Below are 27,749 nucleotides of genomic sequence, written 5' to 3' on the forward strand. Positions count from 1 at the left end.
ACACACATACCTTCTTTTGTGTCACAGTAAATCCTGGAATGAGGAGCCTGAAAGCCCTGAGTGATAGTCTCCTATAGTAAATTATCAAGAAACAAATATCCTGATGCAATGGAAATTTTTCCTTGAGCGAGTGAAATTAAAACTTGGTACTTAATCACTCTTAGCAGAAAAGCTTTCTGAAATACAATCTATAAAAATAATAACAATGTGATCATTTATCTGTCCCCTAAAGACTGGTAAAAATAACTTGGCTGAACAATTAGAACTGTTTTTAAACTGCCTCTCCCCAGAATCATTACCTCTCTCCCTGGTTTTAGAGTTTGCACACCTACAGAACCACTAACTGCATTGCTTCAAGTGCAGAGTCTTAAAGCAGCCTTCTCAGTGTGGAGCTCTCACACCAAAACAAGTGAGGCTGAATGCTAACATTACATAAGCCAAGAAGGAATGAGCTCGAGACTAAGATCAAAAGAAGCATTGCTTTTGCTTGCTCTTTCAGAAATGCCCGGTCAAGAATGCCTGTGAAGTAAGAAAACTAAAGCAAAACGGCTAAGCAGATCTTGGTGTCAGAGCAAGGGTCAACAAACCAATGCCTGCAGGCCAAATCCAGCCTGTCACCTGTTTTTGTAGTTTTCACACCTAGAATGGCTTTCACTTTTTAAGTGATTGAAAAAAATTCAAAAGAAGACCATGTCTTATGACATGTTAAAAATATACGAAATTCAAATTTCAGTATCTACAAATATTGGAACATAGACACACTCATTTATGTACGTATCGTCTATGGCTACTTTTAAATCAGAAGGCAGAGTTGAGCACTTATGCCCAAGACCATATGACCTGCAAAACCAAAAATATTTACTATCTGATCTTTTCAGAAAATATTTGCTCCTCGATTATAGTAAATACCTTACACCTGTCTGGACTTGGATAGCTTTTAGTTTTATTATATTTTAAAATAAGTTTGGAAAGGAATCATTCTTCTTTTCACTGTTAGTTTCTAACAAGGAATATACAGCAACAAATGTTTGATAAAGGAAGGAAGAAACAATATACATATTAATAGTTTGATCCAGTCATTAGCCAATATTAATTAAGGATCAGGGGCGCCTGGGTGGCTCAGTCGGCTAAGTGTCCAACTTTGGCTCAGGTCATGATCTCGCAGTCTGTGAGTTCGAGCCCCGCATCAGGCTCTGTGCTGACAGCTCGGAGCCTGGAGCCTGCTTCAGATTCTGTGTCTCCCTCTCTCTCTGCCCCTCCCTTACTCATGCTCTCGCTCTCTCTCTCTCTCTCTCTCTCTCTGTCTCAAAAATAAACACGTAAATTTTTTTTTAAAAAAAGATTAATTTCTTCCAAGAGTTAATACATGACCCTACTTCATTCTAAGAAAGTAGAGTAGGAACTGAACTCAGTACCTAAATCAGTTCATAGCTCATGGATGAAATAATGCCCTTCAAAATATAACAACTACATATGAAAAAGTAAAAATCTGGCAAGATACTCCCCTGACTCAGATGCTACTGCCATATCCTTTGATATTCCCCGTGAAGGGGGTGATACCCATTTCTATATAAGAGAAAGAGTGTCAATGGCATGTATCTATTTCTCACTGGTTTTTAAACTTCTAGAAAAAGATGAGACACTGTATGTAGTATATGTTATCAAAAAGCCAGCTTTCTAAGAAAATAACTTTTTATTTGACATACCAAAGAAAAATAGCTCTTCAGCATTTCATTAATGCATTTCAACCATTCTCAGGTAGGAAGCTGTCTACCATTTTGGAATTCCCCCAATAGCCAACGATCTAAGAATTGTAAACCCAAGTTGCCCCAATGAGAGCATTGTTCATAACCCTCATGGACACCCTCTGGGCTCTGACAACCACTTCAAATTCTGGGAAGGGCCCCTCACAGTCACATGATCAGAGAAATGACTGCAGGCAATGAAGTTTCTGAACTGCAACCCTGCTCCTCTGGCTACAATTGGTAAGGTCTAGATGGGGCCAATGAGTATCTTTGCTGAGAACAGGTATTATGAGAGGTGAAAAGAAAATTCCAGTACGTTCCAGACCCGTTCCAGCCAGTATCTGAAAATCGGCTCCTCCTAAATTCCATAAGATGCCCTTGTGCCTTATACGATATTCACTCTTTGTGAATGACCCAGCATAAGGGAGCTTCTCTTGCTTCACAACCAGGAGTCCTAACTAGTCCACCAAAGATACTCCCTTCAAGGGGGAACACAGGAAGAAAAAATGAACAGAGAAAGAGAGGAATCAAGCTAACATTACTGAATGCCAACTAAGTGTTAGGCATTGTGTTAACCATGAAACAGTCCCTGCTTTTGAAGACTTTACATGAAGAGTAAGTCCCAGACAATCTCTGGAATAGAGCATTCAGATGAGAGAGCAGTCTTAGAGAGTCTGCACTTCAGGAGGCGACTCCTCTTCAGCTGTCACTAACACCCCTCTCTGTTTCATTTTGCTTCTACGTTATTGCTTCCCTAGAGCCCATTCTTTACTTCTCATATTAATTAGGCCCAGGGATGATACAGACCATGTAAATAAACAGGGAGAATAAAACCAAAGTGCCTACACCCTTGAGGGTCCAAGAGAGATACCAGAAAGATGCCTGCAAGGCCCTGATGGAGATTACAGAATTCTATTTGCACAGTGAGGCAATTTTTCTTTGTGATAGGGATGGCCTCCCATCTGCTCAACTTTTTTCTAAGTTGACATGTTAATAGTGCATTTGTGAAAGTGACTATTTTTCAGTACCTACCTTCAATATCTCAAAAAATTCTTCTTCAGTGTCTCCTTTTCCAAAGAAGACATCCAGATGGCTAACAGACACATGAAAAGATGCTCAACATCACTCATCATCAGGGAAACACAAATCTAAACCACATTGAGAGACTACCTCACACCACTCAGAGTGGCTAAAATTAACAGCTCAGGAAACAACAGATGTTGGTGAGGATGTGGAGAAAGGACAACCCTCTTGCACTGTTGGTGGGAATGCAATCTGGTGCAGCCACTCTGGAAAACAGTGTGAAGGTTCCTCAAAAAATTAAAAATAGAACTACCCTACGACCCAGCAATAATAGCATTACTAGGAATTTATCCAAAGGATATAGGAGTGCTGATTCAAAAGGGCGCATGCACCCCAATGTTTATAGCAGCGCTTTCAACAATAGCCAAATTATGGAAAGAGCCCAAATGTCCATCAACTGATGAAAGGATAAAGAAGATGTGATACATGATAGATAGATAGATAGATAGATAGATAGATAGATAGATAGATAGACAGACAGACAGACACACAATGGAATACTACCCAACGATGAAAAAGAATGAAATCTTGCCATTTGCAACAACGTGGATAGAACTGGAGGGTATTATGCTAAGTGAAATAAGTCAGTCAGATAAAGACAGTATCATATGTTTTCACTCATATGTCGAATTTGAGAAACTTAACAGAAGGCCACAGGGGAAGGCAAGGAAAAATAAGTTACAAACAGAGAGGGAGGCAAACCATAAGAGCCTCTTAAATACAAAGAACAAACTGAGGGTTGATGGGGGTGGGGGGTGGGGGGGCAGGGAAAATGGGTGATAGGCATTGAGGAGGGCACTTGTTGGGATGAGCACTGGGTGTTGTATATAAGTGATGAATCACAGGAATCTACTCCTGAAGCCAAGACTCTACACTGCATACAGTGTATGTTAGCTAACTTGATAATAAATCATTAAGAAATAATTCTTCAGGGTCTCAAAAAATATTACCTGAGCGATTCCCAGACCAATGCTTTCCCCATAACATGAAGTAGCAAATTAGAGTAAATTAAATTTCTGTTTTTTTGCACTGAGAATTTGGGGAAACTTTCCCAATAGGCTTTGGAGTGAGGAGATTTTGAGAACTGGACACACTCTGCAGTAGAGACAAGATGACTATCTTGAATTTATTTACATAATCCAGAATACAAGCCTCGCATATTCTTCCCCTTAGACCACCTGGTTTGCCTAGAGACCTCCTCAACCTTCAAGTCTCCACTGATGTCCCACGTCTTCCAGAAAGCATTTCCTGCCTGACCTTCCTAGAGGGAGGAAGCCACTCCACTAAGCCCCTTCTGCATCTCCATCCTAGAACCATCATGTGCACTCATTCTGCTTGTTTGCACACTGGTCACCCCATGACGATATGAGCAGCTGGCAGCAGGGATGGGTCTTCCATCCCAGCCCCAGCACGGTGCCTGGCACAGAGCAGGCCCTCACTGCAACATCTAATGAACTGAAGAGTGAACACAGATGTAACATGCAATGCTGCGTGCCAAGAGGTGACGTGATGGGAGCAAGACAGTCATTCTCAGGCATCCCTCCCTCCGTTCATCCTCCATCTTACCCTATGATGAGCTGTGTACCCAGTTCAAAGCATAGCTCCATAGTAAACAGGTTAACCGCATTTAAAATTAATAAAATAAAACAAAAAGCTCCTCTACTTGCTAGCTGTGTGACCTTGAGCAAGCTGTGTGGCCTCTCTGAGTCTGTGTTTTCTTCTGTAAAATGGAGATGTAATATCTATCTCATAGGGACTAGGTGAATTACAATGCAATAATTCATGTTAAAGACTTACCCTGAACCTGACCCATGGTAAACTTTCAATAAAACTTTTTTAACACCATCATCACTAGAACACTAGGTCCCTTTTGTGCTTGTTTTCTACATAGAGTGCTTGAGATAATCCATACTCAGAGGTAAGAGGAGCAAGGCTTAGGGCTCACTCACCCATGGGTCCAAACCCCAGAGTATCAATCACCCCATGAGCAATGGAGCCAGAGATTCTAGGCCTCCATCACTCAGGTGAGCTGTGGACACTCACAGGCTTCCACAGAGCTAGAGTCCAGACTTTGGACAGGCTGTGGCTCAGATAGCACCCTCAGGAAATGCTCAGTTACTCTCCTCCCTCCACCAGCATCCAATGCCCTCCCCATTCCACGATATTTCTGTCTTCTGGGCATCACCACATTAGGCAGACATGTCGTGGCTCCCATCTTCTAGATTTAACTCTGAGGACTATGGCTGCATCACTTGGGATGCCTTTTTCCTCCTGGGCATCCAGGACACAGCTTGCTCCTGGTTTGCCTCCTAGCTTTCTTGCTAATTCCTTTACTGTCGTGTAACCAGGGAATCTCTCATCCTGGAAGTTCTTATCTTCTCACTCCATCCCCTCTCTAAAGACCAATCCTCTTCATTCTTGATAACTCCATTAATGACTCTCCAGTATCTATTTCCAGTTCAGATCACTTTCCTGAGCAATAGGGTATCTCTCTGACAGGCCAACCTTCTGAAGAAAAAGAAGAAAAAGGAGATACCCTACAACCTCAACTTGTCCAAATCTGAGCTCCTCATCTTCCTGTTTTGCCCCCAGAGTTGCCTTGCGGTGTTACAAGCAAAAATGCATTCAAAAAGATCTTTGAAGGTAGAGACCATGTCTTACGCACTTGTTTGGCATCTTACATGATGCCTGGCATGTAAATCCCCATTAGGAGTTGTTGAATGAATGAAATGAATGATTAGTATACAACATTCACAGTACCAAGTGGACTTCCAACAGTACAAAGTGTTTTCCAAAGAAGAAAAGTCAAATGAGAGTTGGCGATTCCTCTGCCTATAGCACAGCCTTTCAACCTTCCTCACTAGACTAATACTCTTGACAATTTTAATAAGGTGGCACTAAATTCAATAAGGTTTCCCAAAATTATAGCAGGTATCTAAATTCATTTTAAATCTGACTTCCATCCAACTTGCCCACACCCTTAAAAGCAGATTATTTATTAGCAGTCACTATAATTATGCCCCATTGTCCACAGTGGCTACTAACTCCCTGCTGTTTTGTCTCTACACAAAGCCAGCCTCACAGACATGAAACTCCATCCTTTCCCAAGAGAGCATGAACATGGCTCATGACAGCTACGGAAGGGCAATAAAAGTCAGGTCCCCTGACCACAGCACCCAGATCCAACAGGACTCAAAGGCACCATGGTAATCCCATGGGCTGACCTTCTATATCTCTGCAGGAAAAACAGTCACAGATGTCTTGGGCAACGGTGTGTTTGAGCCATAGTTTCTTCTGGCTGCAACTATTTCTGACCTTCATTTAGTGTGCCACAAGACTACTCAGTACCTTTGGGCCACCCAAGTATGCTTGGGTACCCACTACTCAGTAAAGGCAAGGCACAGATGCTTCACCACTTAACCACAGTGGCTCTCAACACCAACAGCACACTGAAATCACCTACAGAACTAGTAAATCATATAGACACTAGGGCTCACCAAAACAGATTTAGATTCTGTTCAGATTCACTGGGCTTGACTGGGAATGGGGGGTCTAAGCACGGCTATTTTTTTTTAAAGGTCACCAAATGATTCTAGTGAGACACCAGGAATGAGAACCACTAATGGTTTGCAGTATTCATTCCAAACACTCCTGGTCTATTTCCAACCTGTTTCCATCATGATGTTTCCATCTGGTTCCTGATCGAAGCCATGTCTTCTGTCGCAAACCCCACCTTGTGCCAATGGCAATGTATTTGACTTCCCTCTTGATTCCTGACTTTCTCTCAAAGGCTTCACTTAGATACACCCTATCAACTCTTCTCATTTCAGACTTCCTTGAGAGGGTTCTGACATTCTGTGCTTCCTTGGAGCCAACAGAAAGTGTGTGTGTGTGTGTGTGTGTGTGTGTGTGTGTGTGTGTGTGTGTGTAGCTATGATGTGCTAAATCCTGAATTAGTTTGCATAGGTAACATCTGTAACAAATATCTAAAGTCTTGGTGCCCTGACATTACAATAAAGATTAATTTCTTGCTCATTACAAAGCCCAGTAGGGGGTGGGGAAATGAGTGACTGGGGAGTTATTCAGGGACCCAGACCCTTGCACCTGGTCACTCCACTGACCCCTAGTTGCCTACAGTCCCCCACTGGATACTCTACATCTAGCTGGAAGATGAAGGAAGAAAAAAAAAAAAAAGGTTAAAGAACCATGAAGAAAAATTTTAGGGACTAGGCCTGGAAGAAACACATATCCCTTCTTCCCACATTCCATTAGCCAGAAATTAGTCATATGGCCCCACCAAACTGTAAGAGGGGGCCTGGGAAATGAAATTAAGAAAGAAAGAGGTTTGGTAAACATAAATCCTTTGAAACCCTATCCTTACCACTGTTTTGACCAAATCTGACATCTAATTCACCAGGTGCAGACATAGCTTACACTATGTGCTAGTGTGCTATGTGCTGTGTGCTAGGGCTGAGGAAAAAAATCTGCCCTCAAATCAGACTTATAACCTTTCGGTCTTAAATCCAGGCTCACTTGATCAAAGCACCAGGCCCACCACCGTGGTATAAATTAAAGCTTTGCCCCACAAATAACACCTCTTTTTCATGTGGTCTGTTGTTGGTGTTATCTCTTACAGAAGATGTAAGAGTATAAATAATTTTAATATTACATTATAGCTCTGACTTTAGAAAGTAAGCCAAAAGTATAATTCATTTAGGAGTTCAAAATTGCATCATTCTTCTGACAGATGACTTTTTTTTCCTTTCTGTCACTAGAAAACATAAATATATAGAAATACAAAAATGCCAGTGTGTTAAGAGGCAAAAGGAATAGCAGAGAGAAGTTTGGTGAATGATCTTTAGTAGGCCAGAAAATTTGCCACATCAAAGATGCTTGATGAGGCTCTGGGGAATAGGGGATTAGAATAAATACAAAGCATCCAAGGTAACAACTTGCATAGCAATAGGTCCCAAATGGACAACCCTTTAGAGGGAGAATTAGCTCACACCTGCACGTTGATGTAGGTAAGGGAGCATTGTTTCTTAGGGGTCTAACATGGGTCAGGCCACCGTATGGCAGGTTCTGTTCTAAGTATATCACACATACATTTCATTTCAAGCCTTCCAATAACAAGAATATACTATGGAGCTAGAGTTTCTCACTGCGGTTCTAAAGTCCCTGGAGAAGCTAACTCCTCTCAGGGGCAACCTTGACAACAGAATTATCAAGAACACCAAGAATGCTGGAACCAAAGAAAACAGACAGGCAGCCCAAAAAAGGATTTCTGACACCAAAGTGGATCCACCTATTCGAATCCAAAATGACTTGTAATACATTCTCCTCCATCTGTTGTTCACTGGCAGCTAAATTCATCTCATACTTTCTTCCAGCTTAGTGATTCACCTCAAATCAGATAGCAAACATGTTCCTTGTCACCAGCAAACACACACCCACACAGATACACACAGCTAGCTACACACACATGCAATGCATACACACACACTCCACTTTTGTGTCCTGGATGTGGCCTCCGCTGGTGATGATAATGGTAACAATGCTGAGGTTTTGGAGAAAATATGACAAAATAACACAGTGAGGGTAAAGATAAACTACATTTAAGAAAAAAGAGCAAACTACAAAGTAGGATTCGGTACAATGGCAATCCTGTGAAAACACACCTTAGAAAGACAGGAAGGAGGGGCACCTGGGTGGCTCAGCTGGTTGAGCAGCTGACTTCGGCTCAGGTTGTGATCTGACAGTTCATGAGTTCGAGTCCTGCATCAGGATGGAGCCCACTTCCAAGCCTGTGTCCTCCTCTTTCTCTGCCCCTCCCCCACTCATGCTCGCTCGCTCTCTCTCTCTCAAAAACTAAATAAAACATTAAGAAAGAAAGACAGACAGACAGACAGCAAGGAAACACACCAAAATGGTAATGGTGATTATATTCCGGTGCTGGGGTTATAGGTAACTTGGTTTCCCACAGCCAGCGAGTTCAGGCTTGTCCTGGTTCATATGGACATAGGCTAGCTGCATCTCTGGTGGCCTCCTACCCAGGAATGTGAGTGAAATTTAGTTTCTTATTTTATGTGCCCTCCAAATTTTTTACTATGCCCATAATTACAAAAGAAAGAAAAATAAACATTTTAGAAGTCATGTCAATACAAACATGGATACCTATGTTAATTCCTATATTTTCATGTTTCAAACATTTTATAATTTAAAATGTCTATTAAACTAAATTATCCTGGGCCAGATCAATGACCCATCCCTAGACTGTAAGCTTCACGTGGGCAATGTCTGTTTCGTTCACTAATGTATTCTAAACACCCAGAACAACACTTAGCACCTAGCAAGCAGTTAAGACTTGCTGAAGGAACACATGAATATTCAGGTTCTGCCAATAGCTTCAAGAAGAAATATGGAAATTGACATGTCAGCCTTTTAAGTCAGAGATGTGCTCTCCCCATCCTCCATGAATCAGGATATGATGGCCCACATTTACCACAGATTGAATAAACAAGAATTCCTGCTCATTGCCCAAAAATTCCTGGCTCCTCTTCTCAGAAGGGATTTCATTCTTCCCTCATTGCAGGACCTAATGGAAAAATCCTGCTACCACGTCATCAGGAATACAACACCTTATATAGTGGTACTTTATAAAATATTAGGCATGTTCACTACAGAAGGCAAGCTGATGCCAAAAGAAATAGATTACACACTTGGGTGGGTGAAATTCTAAATCATGATCATGAATTTAAAATAAATCTTCATGGGCAGGGAAAGCACAAAGTCTCAACATTGACAAGATGACTGAAATCTCAGAATCACAAGCAAATTTTTCCAGCTGTTGATTACATTGCTGCCCCCAAAACTCTACCAGAGAGTCAGTCTATATTATCATGATAAAAGAGAACAGTTATAGTTGGCAGCAGGTGGGAGTATTAATGATTTAATGCTGAGATGCTTTTGTCAGCTATTTAAGTTACCAAAAGGTATTTTTTTCATTGTGATAAATTCTTGCACATATATTTGGCAATCAGATTTTTAACAAAATGCCTCTCTAGACAGCCAAGGGCATTTGAAAGAATGGAGGTGATTTGGTTTCCTCTTTTCACATGACTTGCCTCTTGGCTTCATTAATTCTCTCTCTGATTTTGAAGATATCCTGCAAACCACGAAGCATTGCCATTGACATGTAGCCTACACTCAGCACATGGCTGTGGGGTCCACTAAAAATGGGTGGCAACTGAAGAACATCACAAGGAAAAACAAAGAGTGCTAGAAATTCAAGACCACATGTTGGAAACACTAAGCGGTGGGAAAGGGTAAAAATAACATGTTAAAATTCAGTGATTAAACTGGAAGGAGTAAGAGAAAAGTCAATGGGTCCTTCTAGAACTTGTCTTCATTTCAACTCATGTTTATGGAAGCCACTGCACTAGACCCTTTCACAGACAGAATTGCATTTAGCCCTTACAATATTTCCTATTTCATACATGAAGAAACCAAGGCCAGTGACAGCAAGGTGGACGAGAGATCTAAATCGGGACCAATGTGACTCCTCTCCAAGCCTCCATCCATCATGCTGGGTCACCCCTCTTCATGTTCTGAGAGGTGTAAAGTGCTAGACACTCCCATCTGATGGCCCCTGTACTCACTGTTACTTTTTCAACCTCCTCCTTTTTAAAGAAAGTCTAAAGAAATAACTAAACAGGGAAGAGACTGGTGCCAGTTAGAGCCTTATTCCTTTCCCATCCCCATGTCTGGAATATAGAACTGTGCCCCCAAGATTCACTGCCCTTGAACTGCCCTTGAGGTTTCTGTTCCTGGGGGAGGGAGACTTTAGCCACCTCTCAAGCCTCTCCCCACCCCCCCAATTCCAAGTATCTTAGGTGGGCTTGGTTCCCATCCACAACACTGGCACGGACACCCAGCACTGAGTACCTGCAGCTTCCTGCTACGCCAAAAGAAAGGAGAAAACTCCAGATGCAGTGAAGATGACTTGCCTTGAAACCAGAAACCCCCCTCAAAGGACTACAGACCTGCTTTCCTGATACCCAGATGGACCCTTGAAACCTCTCAACAGAGACTCTTCTGGGGAGATGGGAGGGACATCCAGCTATCTTAAGGAGTGGGAAGGAAGAGGGAAAGTGGAGAAAATTTACAAGAGTGCCCAGAGGCCCAGTGTCCACCTGCCTTGGTCCCTACCTTCAGGCAGCTCACAGTTTAGTTGGGCTGACCCTTGAGTGAATTGAAGATGCTAAGACAGGGAATATGGGGGAGGGGGTGCACCATACAGACTATTAGCCCAGCCCAGGAATTCCTGAAGGAGATAATATTAACACCAGTCTCTTTTTTTGAAATAAGAGTGATTAAAAGGCAGGAGCAAAAGTGATAGGGTTTTTTTTAGATTATTAGTGTCACTTTCACCCTAACCATTTTCACATGCGTCCTACCCGCACGCACAGTAATTCAGTAAACCATCACAGAGAACAGCACAAGCTTTACAGCCAGAGTGAAACCCTGGAGCTGCTCTCATTGGCTATATGACCCTGGGTTCTGCCTCAGTTTCCTCATGGCTGATCACAGCACCTCCTGTGGCTGTGGTGAGAGTTACAAGCCTTAATACACGAGCAGGGCTCAGAGCACTGTCTGGCATGTAGTAACACTCAATAAATAGGAGCTGCTGCTACTGCTGTCATTGTGTCTTTGTTTTCAAGCCTCATGCATTTCACTGCACTTTTGCCCAACGTCTCTTTGACCCAGGAAGCTGTGAAGAGTGGGAAGTCACAGGTAAAAGGACAGGGTCAGAGAGGGGCATAGACTGCCCAAACAACTAATTAGCGTGGTTCTCGCACCAGGACTTGCGATTGCCCACGTTATTTCCAACACTTCACGCTTCATAAGTTGTTCACAAACCCTGAACTCTTGAAGAAATTTCCTTTAAAACTTTAACGACTCCAGCGCTTCTTTCACATAAACAAAGAGGGAAATGGCACCAGGAGACCACGTGACTGGCAACATTAACACCTCGGAGGACCTCACACCTGTGGTTTACTTGGGGATTTTTGGAATCTGAGCAGAGTCTCCTAATTCTGATGAGATCCCTCCACACTCCAAGGTTTCACAGGGTCCCTGTGTCCAACACTCCCCAAACCACCACCACCCGCAGCATCGGGAAACACAGGTTCATCGCTTTAGAAAACACAGGTTCTTGGGAATGCAAGCTGGTACAGCCACTCTGGAAAACAGTATGGAGGTTCCTCAAAAAAGTAAAAATAGAACTACCCTATGACACAGCAATTGCGCTACTAGGCATTTACCCACGGGATACAGGGGTGCTGTTTCGAAGGGACACATGCACCCCCATGTTTATAGCAGCACTATCGACAATAGCCAAAGTATGGAAAGAGCCCAAATGTCCCTTGATGGATGAATGGATAAAGAAGATGTGGTATATATATACAATGGAGTATTACTCGGCAATCAAAAAGAATGAAATCTTGCATTTGCAACTACGTGGATGGAACTGGAGGGTATTATGCTAAGTGAAATTAGTCAGTCAGAGAAAGACAAATATCATATGACTTCACTCATATGAGGACTTTAAAAGACAAGACAGATGAACATAAGGTAAGGGAAACAAAAAAAATATAAAAAAGGGAGGGGAACAAAAACAGAAGAGACTCATAAATATGGAGGACAAACTGAGGGTTACTGGAGGGGTTGTGGGAGGGGGGATGTGCTAAATGGGTAAGGGGCACTAAGGAATCTACTCCTGAAATCATTGTTGCACTATATGCTAACTAATTTGGATATAAATTTTAAAAAATTAAAATTAAAAAAAAAGAAACTCCAACTCTACAAACAGCATAATGGCAATGAATTCATATCTTTCAGTACTCACTCTAAATTTCAAAGGACTAGATGCTCCCATCAAAAGACTTAGGGTAATGGATAAGAAAACAAAATCCATCGATATGCTCTTTATAACAGACCCATTTTAGACCTAAAGACACGTTCAGATTGAAAATAAGGGGATGGAGATCCATCTATCATGCTAATGGTCACCAAAAGAAAGCTGGGGTAGCCATACTTATATCAGACAATATACATTTTATTTATTTATTTATTTATTTATTTTTAATTTTAACGTTTATTTATTTTTGAGACAGAGAGAGACAGAGCATGAACGGGGGAGGGTCAGAGAGAGAGGGAGACACAGAATCTGAAACAGGCTCCAGGCTCTGAGCTGTCAGCACAGAGCCCGACGCGGGGCTCGAACTCACGGACCGCGAGATCATGACCTGAGCCGAAGTCGGACGCTTAAGCGACTGAGCCACCCAGGCGCCCCAGACAATATACATTTTAAAATTAAGACTGTAACAAGAGATAAAGAACAGTATTATATCATAATTAAGGGGCTACCCACCAAGAAGATCTCACAATTGTAAATATTTATGCTCCAAACGTGAGAGCACCCAAATATATAAATCAATTAATAACAAATATAAAGAAACTCATTGATAATAATACCATAATAGTAGGGGTCTTCAACACCCCACTTATAGGAGTGGACAGATTATCTGAACAGAAAATCAACAAGTGAATAATGGCTTTGAATGACACACTGGACCAGATGGACTTAACGGAAAAAAAAAAAAGAAAACACAGGTTTTTCCTTCCCATGCCCACCCTCCCCCCCACCCGGGGCACTAGCCACACAGGCGTGTTTGCCGCTAGCACCGCTGGGGGGCGTCTGAGTGTTGGCAAGACTCCACCCCGCATGACCAGGACCCTCGTCATTTAACAGAAAGGCAGCAGGAACAGAAAGTGGGGGAAAGCCAAGGACCCAGAACAAGTGAAACGATGTGAAAGCATTGGTCTTCCCTTTTCTCCAAGGTGAACGTACCTTCTTAGGCTGGCCAGGGGTCTCTTCTCAGCTGGACAGAAGGACCCCCTCCTCCCCCACTTACCTGGCAGAGATGACCACGTTGAAGGGCAGAAGTAAAGGTGAGAAACCAATAAACGACTGACTATGAGAACGTTAAAATGGACCACATTTGCCTGGATATTTTCCCACAAAAAGAGCACAGGGTCCTGCAGGCAGGCCTTTGGTGTGGCCGAGATACCTGCCAGAAGTGCTGCCTTGCTCCTTGGGAACGCTTAGGAGGCTCCAGAAGGACATGCCTGTGCGGTCAAAATGCTCAGGACTAAGGTACAGGACACCTAGATTCAAATCCCAGCTCCACCATGGCTGAAAAAGGCATTCGCATCTGAGTCTCGGTTTACCCATCATTTCAATGGAACTGATAGTACTTTTTGTGCTCCCTCAAGCTGTTTCTAGAGCAGAAGAAGAGGGTCTGGAGGATTTGGGATGAAGCTGTGCGCAGTGGGGCTTACCTTGCTCTCCTGCGTCCTTGAGTTTGTCCACGGTTTCCTTCGGGTCATGGCACTCCCCTGCAGCCGCTGCCCTCCTGGCTTCTGTCAGCACAGAAAAGAAACAGGCCCTGTCAGGCACCTGAACCAGAGGACCACATCCTGGGTGCTCCGTCCAGGGTGCCTGATGCTGTTGACTAGTTTCTCTGCCTGGCCTTTGACTTTGGTTTTTCCTGCACTGCCATCCCTGTTCCCTCCTAGCTGGCCCTCTAACCTCTCTCTGCCCCTTAAACATTGGTGCTCCCAAGGGTTCTCTTACAGGCTTCCTTTTTATTCTCACTCTCCGTCCCCTTGGGTGCTGTTGACTTCTATCTCTTCAGCCAGCACATGAAGGGACTGAGCCATCTGGACAGTGGGCAAGCCATCACTGAAAAAGAGACCAGCTGGGAAAGAGATGGGAGTTTCCTCCAGACCCCTGGAGTGGGAAATATTCCTGCATCCTGAGAGCACTGGTCCAGAGGAGGCAGAAACAGAAAAGCAGGCCAAACTCTGCCATAGAATGTCATTTGCCACAACCTTGTGAGTAGTTCTAATGACTCCCATTTTTCAAATGGAAAAACAAACCCAGAGTGATTAAATAAAAGGCCCAAGGTCGCAGAGCTCATAAGTGACAAGGTCAGGATTTGAACACAAGTCTTCAACAGGTCTGGTGTACTTTCTTCCTCCCCCACAGCCATCCCTGTGGGTTCAAAGTCTGAAAAGGCAAGAAGTCAATTCTAAAGTGAAAATATTCCTACAGAAATGTTTCTTGAGGTGGTGTTTAATTGCACATATTTTAAGGTGCCTCGTTAGTGCAGTAGGTAGGGCATCAGTCTCATAATCGCATGTATTTTGCAATGACTAAAAGTGTTTTCTCTCAGTTTTGTATAGTTTTTATACCTCCTGAGCGTAGATAAATAAAACACAATTATACATCTTATTAGCCCCAAATCCAAAATGAGCACGGTACATAAAAGACCCCCTAGAATGCCGTAGCCTGAGACACAGAGCAAAGCTTCTCTGCATACAACCCAGCCAAGTCGAGGTGGAGGGGAGCAAGCAAGGTGATTTAAGGTCAATTCAGTGAATGCCAATTTGCCAAACAGAATCTTCAACCTACTAATTGATGGATTATTGACTCACTACACCTTGTTTGTAGTAACACTTTTTTTATGTTTATTTATTCTGAGAGAGAGAGAGAGAGAGCACTCCCATGTGACTGGCAAAGGGCAGAGAGAGAGGGAGTGCGAGAGAATCTCAAGCAGGCTCCACGTTGCCAGGGCAGAGCCTGACACGCGGGGCTCCATCGCTTGAATCATGAGATCATAACCTGGGCCGAAATCAAGAGTTGGATGCCTAACCAACTGAGGCACCGCCCCTCTGTGTCAATTTAAATATGTTCACATAACACACTTTCTGGGAGAAAGAGATTATTAAAAAAATAAATAAAGTAGTAAATTAACTTTAAAAAAAAAATAAGAAAGATGGGAATGCAAGCTCCACCCTGGAAAACAGTATGGAGGTTCCTCAAAAAAGTAAAAATAGAACTACCCTACGACACAGCAATTGCACTACTAGGCATTTACCCACGGGATACAGGGGTGCTGTTTCGAAGGGACACATGCACCCCCATGTTTATAGCAGCACTATCGACAGTAGCCAAAGTATGGAAAGAGCCCAAATGTCCATCGATGGATGAATGGATAAAGACGATGTGGGGGCACCTGGGTGGCTCAGTCGGTTAAGCGTCCGACTTCGGCTCAGGTCATGATCTCGCGGTCCATGGGTTCGAGCCCCGCGTCGGGCTCTGTGCTGACAGCTCAGAGCCTGGAGCCTGTGTCTCCCTCTTTCTCTGACCCTCCCCTGTTTATGATCTCTCTCTGTCTCAAAAATAAATAAATGTTAAAAAAATTAAAAAAAAAAAGAAGATGTGGTCTATATATACAATAAAGTATTACTCGGCAATCAAAAAGAATGAAATCTTGCATTTGCAACTACGTGGATGGAACTGAGGGGTATTATGCTAAGTGAAATTAGTCAGTCAGAGAAAGACAAACATCATATGACTTCACACACATGAGGACTTTAAGAGACAGAAGAGATGAACATAAGGGAAGGGAAACAAAAATAATATAAAAAAAAGGGAGGGGGACAAAACAGAAGAGACTCATAAATATGGAGAACAAACTGAGGGTTACTGGAGGGGTTGTGGGAGGGGGGATGGGCTAAATGGGTAAGGGGCATTAAGGAATCTACTCCTGAAATCATTGTTCCACTATATGCTAACTAATTTGGAAGTAAATTTTTAAAAAATAAAAAATAAAATTAAAAAAAAAAAAGAAGAAAAAGAAAGAAAGAAAAGTGAGAGCAAGGAAGGAAGCATTTCTTAAGCACCTACCGTGCCTCCTGGGCTCTGCCTCATACTGTCACCACAGTGCCCAGTCTCACTGAAACCCGCACCCGCTACTAGGTAGGTGTCATAATCCCGGTCTACAGAAGAGGAAAGTGAGGCTCAAAGTCAAAGGTGCACCACTACCAAGTGACAGACTCCTGATTCAAACTCAATTCCGTCTTGCCCCAGAGTGGGGAGCACGAAGGGTAAATTTTACAACAGTCCTGATCCCTCTTATAGGCGGTCCTCATCTACTCTTAGCTGAAGAAACAATTGCTCAATGACAAAAGGATAAGAACCTCAAAGAGAATTATGTCAACCACAATCGGTACCCACATCCTAAAAAAGACAAGTTAATATCTCTTCTTTTGTGTAGCAGCCTTTCTTTTAACACAATCACAGAGCAGAACCATGCATTGTTAGCTTGGCTTTGATTCTCCAGGAGACAGCATAGGTGAGTTCCAGAAGGAAAAACAATTCACAAAAGGCAAAGTGACAATGGATGTGGGAGAAGGAAAGCAATCTCTAAATCACCGTAAAATTACTTTTGGGTGGTTGTGGAAACTTTACCATATTATGTTAATTTCTCCAGCATGCGTAAAGTAAATGCCCCAGAGTTACAGAATGTTCCTGACTTCTTTCTGCTTTCTCAAGTGCATCATTCAATAATTAAAATCTATTATATTCCTAGAGCAAAACACTTAGTAACACCTCAGCAGACACTGGGGAGGAGAGAAATGGAATTTTGATAGCAGGTCTGCTAACTTGAGATGAAATCAACTTAATGCTAATTATTTTTCACATTCAGTTTCTATATTTACCAAATGGCCTAACTGTGGGAGAACAGGGTTCTTTCTATGAATGCCTGCTGAATTAATTAACCTTCCCTATCTATGCACATTACCGACACTTCAGGCCCCATTTCAAACTTCATCGGTGGTTCAAATCCCTTTACCCTAGCTCACAGGGATTATTCTCTTCTCTACCTCCATTTGCACTTTTGCTCATATAATTAGCACTTCACATACATATTAAATGTATCAACGATGTACCGTATATGACATGTGCCAGACATCTGATGGGATTTGAAGACAACATGATTACTAACAACAGCTGATTTCACTGAATCCTTACTAAGAGCAGATGTTATTCTAGGTGCTTTCGTGTATATTAAATTATTGAGTCCTTGCTGTCTGTGAAGAATGTCCTACTGTTACCCCAATTCTATAGATAAAGTCAACTGAGTTACTTAGTAACTTGCTTAGCATTACTCAGATCATCAATGATGGAACCAGAATTTGGACCCAGACAGCCTGGCTCTAGGACCCTGGCAATTAGTCACTACACTATAGCTGCTTCTCCAAGCCCACATTCCAGAAGCTCATAAAATAAAATAAATGAATAAAAGATAGATATGGAATCAGAAGAGGACACAAAAGTGTGATATGACTGAGCACACTGAGGGAGAGTGACCAACAGACTAGGAGAGGCTAGTAGGAGTTTGTCAGGAACCGCATCCCAAAATCTGGACTTCTTTCAGCAATTACAGATTCCTTTTATCTATTTTAAAATGTATGCAAATGGAATCGTACAGTGTAGCTTCTTTGGCATCCGGTTTCTTCCACTCAAAATTCTATTCGTGAGACTCATTCATGTTGTTTGCATGTAGAGATAGTTCATTCTTTCTCTTTGCTGAATTGTATACCTTTGGAAGAATATGCAACAATTATTTACCCATTCTACTGCTAATGAATATTTGGATTGTTTCCACCTTGAGGCTATTAGAAATAGTGTGCCATGAACATTTCTTTCACATCTCTTGGTGCACATATGCAGGCATTTACATTCAGCACATCCTCAGGAAATGGAATTGTGGGTTCATAAGTGATGTACACGTTCAGCTTCGGTAGACACTGCCAAAGAGCTTTCCAAAATGGTTCTATCACTCTACACTCTCATCACAGTAAAGAAGAGTTCCCTTGCTCACAACCTTGCCGACTCTTGATATTGTGCTCTTTTTGCCATTTTAGCCATTCTAGTGGCGTGTGGTGTCACCTCATTGAGGTTCCTGTTAAATAGCCTTTTAATCTCCCTGCTTCCTCTTTTGACTCCCTCTGATCCACTCTCCAAATAAAACCCAGAGAAATCCTTTCCAAACACAAATCGGAACGCACCATTCCCCTTCCTAAAACATCCCAGTGGCTCCCTCTGCACTCAGAATGAACCCAAACTCGTAAGCACTGCCTGCAAGTCCCTGCGTGATCTGGCTTCTGTCCACCTGTCCAGCTTCATCTCATGCCAACCACACTCCCTGTCTTCCATGGGGCTCCCGGCACTCCAGCCTCCTTTCTCTCCTGTGAACCAGCCGAGCCCTCTCCCACTTGAGGATCTCTGTGTCGTTCTCTCTGCTGGAACGCAGCCCTCGTCCCTATCCTCCACCCCAACTGCCTACATGCCCAAGTGAGATTAATTCTTCAGGTCTCAATTTACAAATCACCTCCTTAATGAGAACTCTTGTCAGACTTCCCTATCAACAGTTCATTTCCTCTGCAGCACCTGCACACCTCCACATCTTATTTCTTTATTTGCCTGTTCACATCCTATTTTCTCCACTAGTGTATGAGGTCCACGAGGGCAAAAACATGACTCTTTTGGTCACTACAGCACACCCACCACCTGGCACATAATAGGAGCTCAATAAATTTTTATCAGCTGATGGATTTAATAAATGTATCCTGCTTGGGAGGATCTAAGCCCTTCCTTGGTGAGGAAAATAGATGAAGCAAAATGTTCTGAGATGTTCAGAAGAGAAGCATCATTCATCAGCCTAGCCCTTATTTACTGAGCACCTACTATGAATATGATAAGCCCCATGTATTTTGCAACAAAAACCATATCAGCACTCCCTCTCAATTGTCAACAAACTTTTAATCCAGTATGGATGACCCTAAGGTGCCCTGAGCACCTGCTTCCTACTTCTGACCACTTTATGTAGATTCACCCATACTTCAGAGGTGCAGTAACATTTAAATTTAAATTACTTTACCCAGTGTTTTAATTCAGAAAATTTATGTGTAAGGAGGGAGGGGTTCAAATAGTAATGCTAATAAATTATCACCTACAAAATGTGGGCAATTGATAAGAGAAAAATAATAACCATCTATCCTCCTACTACCCAGGAAAAAAATTAGCGAATCTCCTCCAACTCTTTGCTCTTTCTTTTTTCCTTTACTGTCAGTGTTGTTCAAAAGGCTCAGGTAAGAATATGTCTGGAACTACTGTATAAAGTAGGGCATTTGGGGGATTCTAATTATTCAGGCTTGCACTAGGGGTAGGAGGGAATTAAAGCCCTCTATGCCCACACTGGCAGAAATGAATTGGGAATAAACTGGAGATAGATTATTAAAAGCCAGTGTGGACCTGTTTCCAGCTCACTTGCTGAAATCACCTTCCAAATCTTGCCTTTGTCTCCCCATCAGGGATGCTGGAGAGCCTCGTAGTCCCAACAGCAATTCAGCAAACACTTTTCTGGAATCAAGAGTAAATATAGTATCTCCTATATAGATATATGAACCTAATAGATTCAGAAGCCATATTTGGCCATCATTCCTAGAAGATGGAAGATTGGGAAAAGAACCACCCTGTTACAGGACACCTATTCTTGCTATCTACAATGTTGGACACCTTCTGTAACTTACTTAATCTTCACAATGGCCCTAGAGATAAGCATTATCTCCATTTTGGATGAGGATGTTGAGGCACCATGAAATAAGTGACTTGTCCAGGGCCCCACTTAATAAGTGGCTGGATTTAGCTTGAACCCAGATCTCTCTGGCTCCAAGACCTTATTCAATGACACTGAGAGCTTGCACCTTGGACTTAAACTGTGGGAATACAAGGAGGAAGAACAGAAGAGGACTTTTCCTGTGCTGGATTTCAAATTGCTCGTGAACCCACAGTGCTGAGTGCAGACTATCGAAAGGGGACTGGGGAAAACATCAAATTAATTGAGATCATCACAGAGTTAGATTACTACTTAATAGACTAGCTAAACACTGGGGACGTGGCCTCAATACAGTCAGAATTTCTAACTGCAGTCTTGTCTGTTTCCAGTGATGCATTTGGATATCTAGCTCCCTGCCAGCACCTTTGATGAGAGTGTGTTAAATACATACTTGGGTAAGGAGCTGAGCCACTGGGAGATGGGTGAAGCCCATTCCAGAGCCCCAGACCACGATGTATTCCACTCTAGACCTCAGTCCCACAGCAAGAGGTCAGAGGCAGGGCATGGGAACAGGATCGACCCCCAAGCTTATTTTGTCCCCAGAGCAGAAGTGCACCAAGTTCCCTAGAAACGCTATGGGTGGGAGGGAAGTTAGGGCCAAAGAGCCAGGAATTGCATCTGCTAACAGAGGGGAATTTTCCAACTAAAACAATTAAGCATGGACATTGGTGCCTTGGGAAGATTTATCCTGTTTTCAATCTTGCTGAGACCCGGGCCTTCCTTCAACTTACACACGTTGCCTCCTCTCTGAATGCTGAAGTTGGGTGTATTGCTTTCCTTTCAAGTATAGGATAGGTGGCCTCAGGAGTAGTGAGAGCTCCATCCCTTGAAGGAGCCAGAAGAGACTAGATGACCAGTTGAAGGGAACACGGGGGGCCTGATTCAAATTTGACATGAGACATTAATTCAATCACTCATGTTCAAATTCAACAACTATTTACTGATATACAAAGTAGGCCTCATCCCTTAATGGAATTGGCAGGTCAGTGGAAAAGACACGAAAACAAAGGCAGAAGGAAACATGTAATTGCCAATCATGGTAAGTATATGAAGGAAAGAGAGGCATTGTGAGGAATAATAACAGGGAGAATAAGAAATAGTAAGTAGAGGGACAAACTATGTTTTCAAACAACTCGCTGTAGCAGTTGGAAGTCCATTTGGAAGCCCTCTCATTGGCCTAGGAGAGAAATGATGTGCCTTGAGCCAGGTGCCTTGAGCCAGGGGTAGAAGTAGAGTGAAGTGATCCAATCGGATGCGTATTTTGGACATACAATCAACAGGACATGGTGGGACTGGAGAGATGAGGGCTTGGAGGAGAGGTGAGGAAAAGGAGATGACTCCCAAGTTTGGGACTGGACAAGATCATCTGAAATTGTGAGTTTATAATACCAAATAGATTCCAGAATATCAGACTTCAAAACCCAGATTCATAGGCCAAGAGGTAAGCCAGCCTACCTCTCAGTTAAGCACAGGGCCACCAGAGGCACTAAAGGAATTGCTACCTAAAATACCTTTCTCCTGTCGGGGCTGAAAGGAGAAGAAAGTGAGGTTTTATTCTGATGCCACAACCTCCCTCTCTGTTCTTCCCCTCCGGCCCCCATACCACACCTTTTGGAAACCCAGGACTCCCATGCTGCGTCCAGCCACTACATTATCTGGGGCATGTATTAATAAAGAATTCCTATAATCATAAGAAAAGCATAGACAGTACTATACACATAGGTGATATAATAGATAACATTGTAATAATTTTGTATGGTAACAGATGGTAACTAGACCTATCATGGTGCTGATTTTGTAATGTTATAGAAATATCAAATCACTATGTTGTACACCTGAAACTAATATAATATTAGTTTGGATTTTCATGAAATGGGGACCTGCCTGTGTAGCTGGCATCCAGATTAAGAAACAGGAGGGGCACCTGGGTGGCTCAGTTGGTTAACACACAATATTGTATGTCAATTATGATTCGATAAATAAATAACAAAACATAAATAACCCAATAGAAAATGAGCAAAAGATCTGAAAAGACATTTCACAAAAAAAGATATCCAAATTGCCAATAAACACATGAAAAGGTGCGCGACCTCATTAGTCATTAGAGAAACACAAAAGAAAGCCATATTGAGACGCCACGGCATGCCCACCCAATGGCTAAAATGAAAAAGAGTAACAATACCAAGTGGTGGCAGATTCAGAGCAACTAAATTACTCACATATTATTTGTAGGAATTTAAATTGGTACAACTTTGGGGCAAACCACCCCTAGGCACTAATCCAGCAGAAATATGGACATATTTGTGCCAGAAAACATGTATGAGAATATTTTCAGGGGCACTATTCATCACAATCAAACAACGGGGAAAACTCAAACGTCTATCCATAAGAGAATGGATAAAATAAATTGTGACATATTCATATGAATGAATGCTATCTAGAAATGAAAGTGAGGAAACTGGATTTCACGAACATCATGTTGAAAAACGAAACCAAATGCAAAATAGTATTCTCTATGACTCAGTTTATGTGACTTTCAAAAACAGGCAAAACTAATCTCTGGTGATAAAAAGTCAGGACAGTGGAAACCATTCGGGGCAGGGCAATCAAGACTAAAACTGGGTGTAAGGTTTCTCTGATGTTAGTGACATCCTGTTTTGTTTTTTTAATGTTTATTTATTGTTGAAAGAGAGAGAGAGAGAGAGAGAGAGCAGGGGAAGGGCAGAGAGAGACACACACACAGAATCCTAAGCAGTGTCCAGGCTCTGAGCTGTCAGCACAGAGCCCAATGTGGGACTCCAACCCACAAACTGTGAGATCATGACCCGAGCCAAAGTCAGACACTTAACCAACGGAGCCACCCAGGTGCCCCTCCTGTTTCTTAATCTGGGTGCCAGCTACACAGGCAGGTCCCCATTTCATGAAAATCCCTCAGCCTGTACCTTGTGATTTGTCTACATTTAAATATATTTGTTTTATACATCAACAAAAATGTACTTTAAAAACATCTGGCAGTCAAAGGTGATACGGCTACAACAAATAACCAAACGCACAGTCAAGGTAAACCAAGGTCACAGCCAGTCAGTGCCATGCATCAAGTCCAAAGAGAATGGATAAAAAAAATAATAATAAATAGCAAAATCACTGTAGCTTCAAATATTAATTTTCTGAGCATTTTTAAGGCCTTGATATATTATTATGATAGCATTTGGCTGCCAACTTTTGTTCTGGCTATAGGATTTGGCTGTGTTTTAAAGGTTTGCAAAGGCATTACTGTACCCCTTTCAGGGTAGTCTTCTGTACGTGCATAAATGCTATACATGCACATACCCATCTACTCACAAGGATATGTATGCACACAATAGACATGCGTGACTACAAAACAATGAGAACAATTCCCATAACCACCCACAAAATGAGCCTGAGTATATTATCATCACAACTGGTCTGGGTGTGCATGCTTCTTGCCACCGAATGCTCATTAAAGAAGTCCAAAAACTATTTGAGGAGCTGTTCTGGTCACCAAAACAATTTGTGCTGTATAATGGGAAAAAATACATGCTTTGGAGCCCACCACTTAGCATCTATGTGTCCCCGGACGAGTGATTGAACCTCTTTGATTCAGTTTTCTGCCCAGAGAAAATGGAGGATATACGGCCTAAATTGTCGGACCACGGGGAGCACTGAACAAAATCATTGACAGGAAAATGCCTGTCATGTACGAAGTCAGCGCTTAACAGATACTAGACAGTTGTAGCAATGCAGCAGACTTTTTTATCTTGCGATTCTATTCATTTTAAAGTAAACACATTAACTTTCTCTATTTCCTCCATAATTTAATGAGAACAAAAGGTCAGGCCTTTTGAACTTGCTTCATAGACTGGACATTTTCAAAAAAAAAATGTTTAAAAATATGACAGGCCCTGTCATTTCAGAAAGAAAAGCAAAGATAAGGAAGGGAGGGCATTGGAACCTTACACTTGAATTCATGGAACAGACACCTTTTCAGGTACACACATTAAAAGTAAAAATAAAATGAACCACCAATAAATGAATCAATGAAAAAAAAAAGTAAAAACATTAAAAGTCATAAAATGCATTTCATTTCACTTCATATTTTAATCAAATTTCTTTCAGTAAAACTAAATGACCTCCAGTGACAACACATAATTACTGAGAAAGAATAACTTCAGTTGCAATCGTCTAAATAAAGATCCTTAATTTCTGGGTAACTGAACATGTAATATGTCCTTTAAAAAATGTTTTTTCAACATAATCCCACTAACATTTTGTCCACGGTTCATATTAGAAAATGAACTTAGGGATGCCTAGGTGGTTCAGTCGGCTAAGCATCCAACTTTGGCTCAGGTCATGATCTGGTGGCTTGTGGGTTCGAGCCCCATGTCAGGCTCTGAGCTGACAGCTCAGGTCCTGGAGCCTGCTTCGAATGCTGGGTCTCCCTCTTTCTCTATCCCTCCCCCACTTATTCTCTCTCTCTCTCTCTCTCTCTCAAAAATAAACATTAAAAAAAAGAAAAGAAAATGAACTCATTTTATCTGAATATTCATAGATTAAATAAAGCATGGCACTTTTATATAATGGACATTAAAATATAAGCATAAAAGCTGTATTTTCAAAGAATATTTGATGATTGGGAAAATGTTCATGAAATATTTCCAAATGGCAAAAAGAGGGGCTATGAAATAGTATTAAGTACAGTGTATAACATCACTTTTTTTGATATATACATGTTTACACAGCCTTAGAACTTGATTTTGAAAAGACAGCTACTCAAATGTTCAGCAGAATTATCTTTGAATGGCAGGATTGCAGGAGATACATGTTTATTCCTTTAAACTTTTGCCTTTCAAATTTTACACCATAAATATCTATTACTTTTATAATGAGACAAGAAAATAATCTTCTCTTTAAAAATGATCTGTAACTGACTTTCACTTTTTTGATGATTTTTACATCTTGGCAGAAATCCAAGGGTAGATTTATAAATTCTTCCTTCCCCTATCACTGCTTCTCCCTTATACCTTCTTTCATTTTGACCATTTTGGGGAAACATTTATGAACATCATCATGTAATCTAAAAAAATAATAATAAGCACCTGTTCATAAGTGGTTGCACAGACACATTCAAGATTTTAAGCCTTGAATAGTCTATCTTCAAATATACCAAAAAATTGATATGTCCAAATCTCTTATGGAGACTATGTGTTGAACAGTGAACTCAAGTCTACAGTCTGGCCTATACTTGGGTGTGTGACCCTGGACAAGTCATCCAGCTGCTCACAACCTCTGTCCCTCACTTGAGCCCTCCAGGGACTGCCTTTCCACTTGCCCTGCTCTCCTTGCAGGAAACCCTGTAACACTCAGAGAGTGGCCAAGAAGCCCCAGCAAGGCTGGTGGCATTTGGTCAAAGAGTTCTGTGTTCATTTGTGAGGGCCACCATAACAACGTACCACAGACTGGGTGGCTTAAACAACAGAAATTTATTTTCAAACCATTCCAGAGGCTAGAAGTCCTAGGTCAAGGTGTTGGCAGGGATGGTTTCTTCTGGGGCCCCTCTCCTTGGCTTGTAGATGGCAGTCTCCTCTCTGTGTCTCCATGCAGACTTCCTTTGTGCAAGTCTGTGTCCTCATCTCCTGTTCTTATAAGTCATATTGGATTGGGGTCCATCCATATGACCATATTTTCCCTTAATTACTTCTTTAAAGGCCATATCTCCAAACACAGTCACATTCTGAGGTAGTAGGGGTTAGGATTTCAACACATGAATTTACGGGGGGTGGGGACACAGTTCAGTTCCCAACAAGGAATGGGTCTGGTAGAGGCAAGAGTCCAATTAAAGATACGGTATGGAACTACCTACAGATTTCCCAAAAGATAGGTAGAGTTCTATTTTCTTCACACCCTTTTGCAGCAGGGCGCTGCTTAGCAAAGTTGCTCTCCAAGTGGGGAATCTTTTGTATATTATCCAACAAGCAACCCGTTCAAGCTGTCATGCCAGCTGCCAGCTCATAGTTCAATTTTAGCAGCACCCCCACTTGTATCCATTAAAGAGAGATTGTTTATGCACTTATTTGAATATTTTACTGCATTTTGCCCTTATTATGTCAAATAAATGTGTAGAAAGTGGGAAAATGACAGGCTGGAACTAGTGATTAGAAACAGAAGTCTCATCACTTACTACAGTTGACGCAAAAATGGGAATTATAGTGTGGGCTTGAATCAGGGACTCTCTCAACTGGGAGTTCACTGAGCTTAAGCTGCTACATATACATCTGTGAAGGAAAAAGAAGAAAAGCTAAAGAACATAGACTAAGCTCCAAAACCAAATGATCAAAGACTGGACCTAAAAGATGAGATGTAACTTGGGGTTGGAAAGTGCATTTTAGCTCTCAGAGAATGGAGCTGCCCTTGCGACATCTAAATACCTTGTGCAACCTTCATACATTTGACATTTGTACCCTTTTCCAGGAACTGCCTATACGAAACTTTCCACAGAAACGAAGACAATTCTGTAGTGGAACTCAGGAACAAACAATTCAGTGAGCATGATTTAAAAGTCCCTAAGAGAGCCAAAGCATAAGAGACTCTTAAAAACTGAGAACAAACTGAGGGTTGATGGGGGTTGGGAGGGAGGGGAGGGTGGGTGATGGGTATTGAGGAGAGCACCTTTTGGGATGAGCACTGGGTGTTGTATGGAAACCAATTTGACAATAAACTTCATTAAATAAATAAATAAATAAATGTCCCTAGCCACACCATGGAAGCCTACTTTCTGTACAAGTCCCAAGTCACAGTCCCTCCTAACCCCATCCCCAGACATTCATATTCCATAGATTCAGTTTTCATGTTTCTTAAATATATTTCTTCCTTTCCACCCCTACTTTCCTAGCTCTTCCTTAGAGAGCTCCTGAATGGGCTCCCTGACTCTAGTCTTCTAACCTTTATACCCCCATTCTCCACCATCAAATAATTCATTTGTTCAATTAATATGTATTTTTGAGTCCCTATTGCACTCGAGATTCAACCTCAAACAAAGCAGGCACACGCCCCGGAGGTAATAGTTTAGTTGCACAGATAGCCAATTGCTAGAAACAAATAACTACAATAAACTAGCACTATGAGTGCCTGATAGGAAAGAACATGTGCTGTAAGAGCAGGCAGCTGGGTGACCCAAACTAGTGCAAGGAAAATGGGGAAAAAATGGTATTAAAAAACATTTACTGCATACATATTCTTTCTTGGGGGAGGACCAGTGAAGAAGAAGGGGGTAAAACATAGGAATGAGCAGATTCTATGAGGTAATGAA

The sequence above is a fragment of the Panthera pardus genome, unplaced genomic scaffold (genome assembly GCF_024362965.1).
Source record: "Panthera pardus isolate Hobbes unplaced genomic scaffold, ASM2436296v1 HiC_scaffold_8, whole genome shotgun sequence".
In the NCBI taxonomy this organism is placed as follows: domain Eukaryota; kingdom Metazoa; phylum Chordata; class Mammalia; order Carnivora; family Felidae; genus Panthera; species Panthera pardus.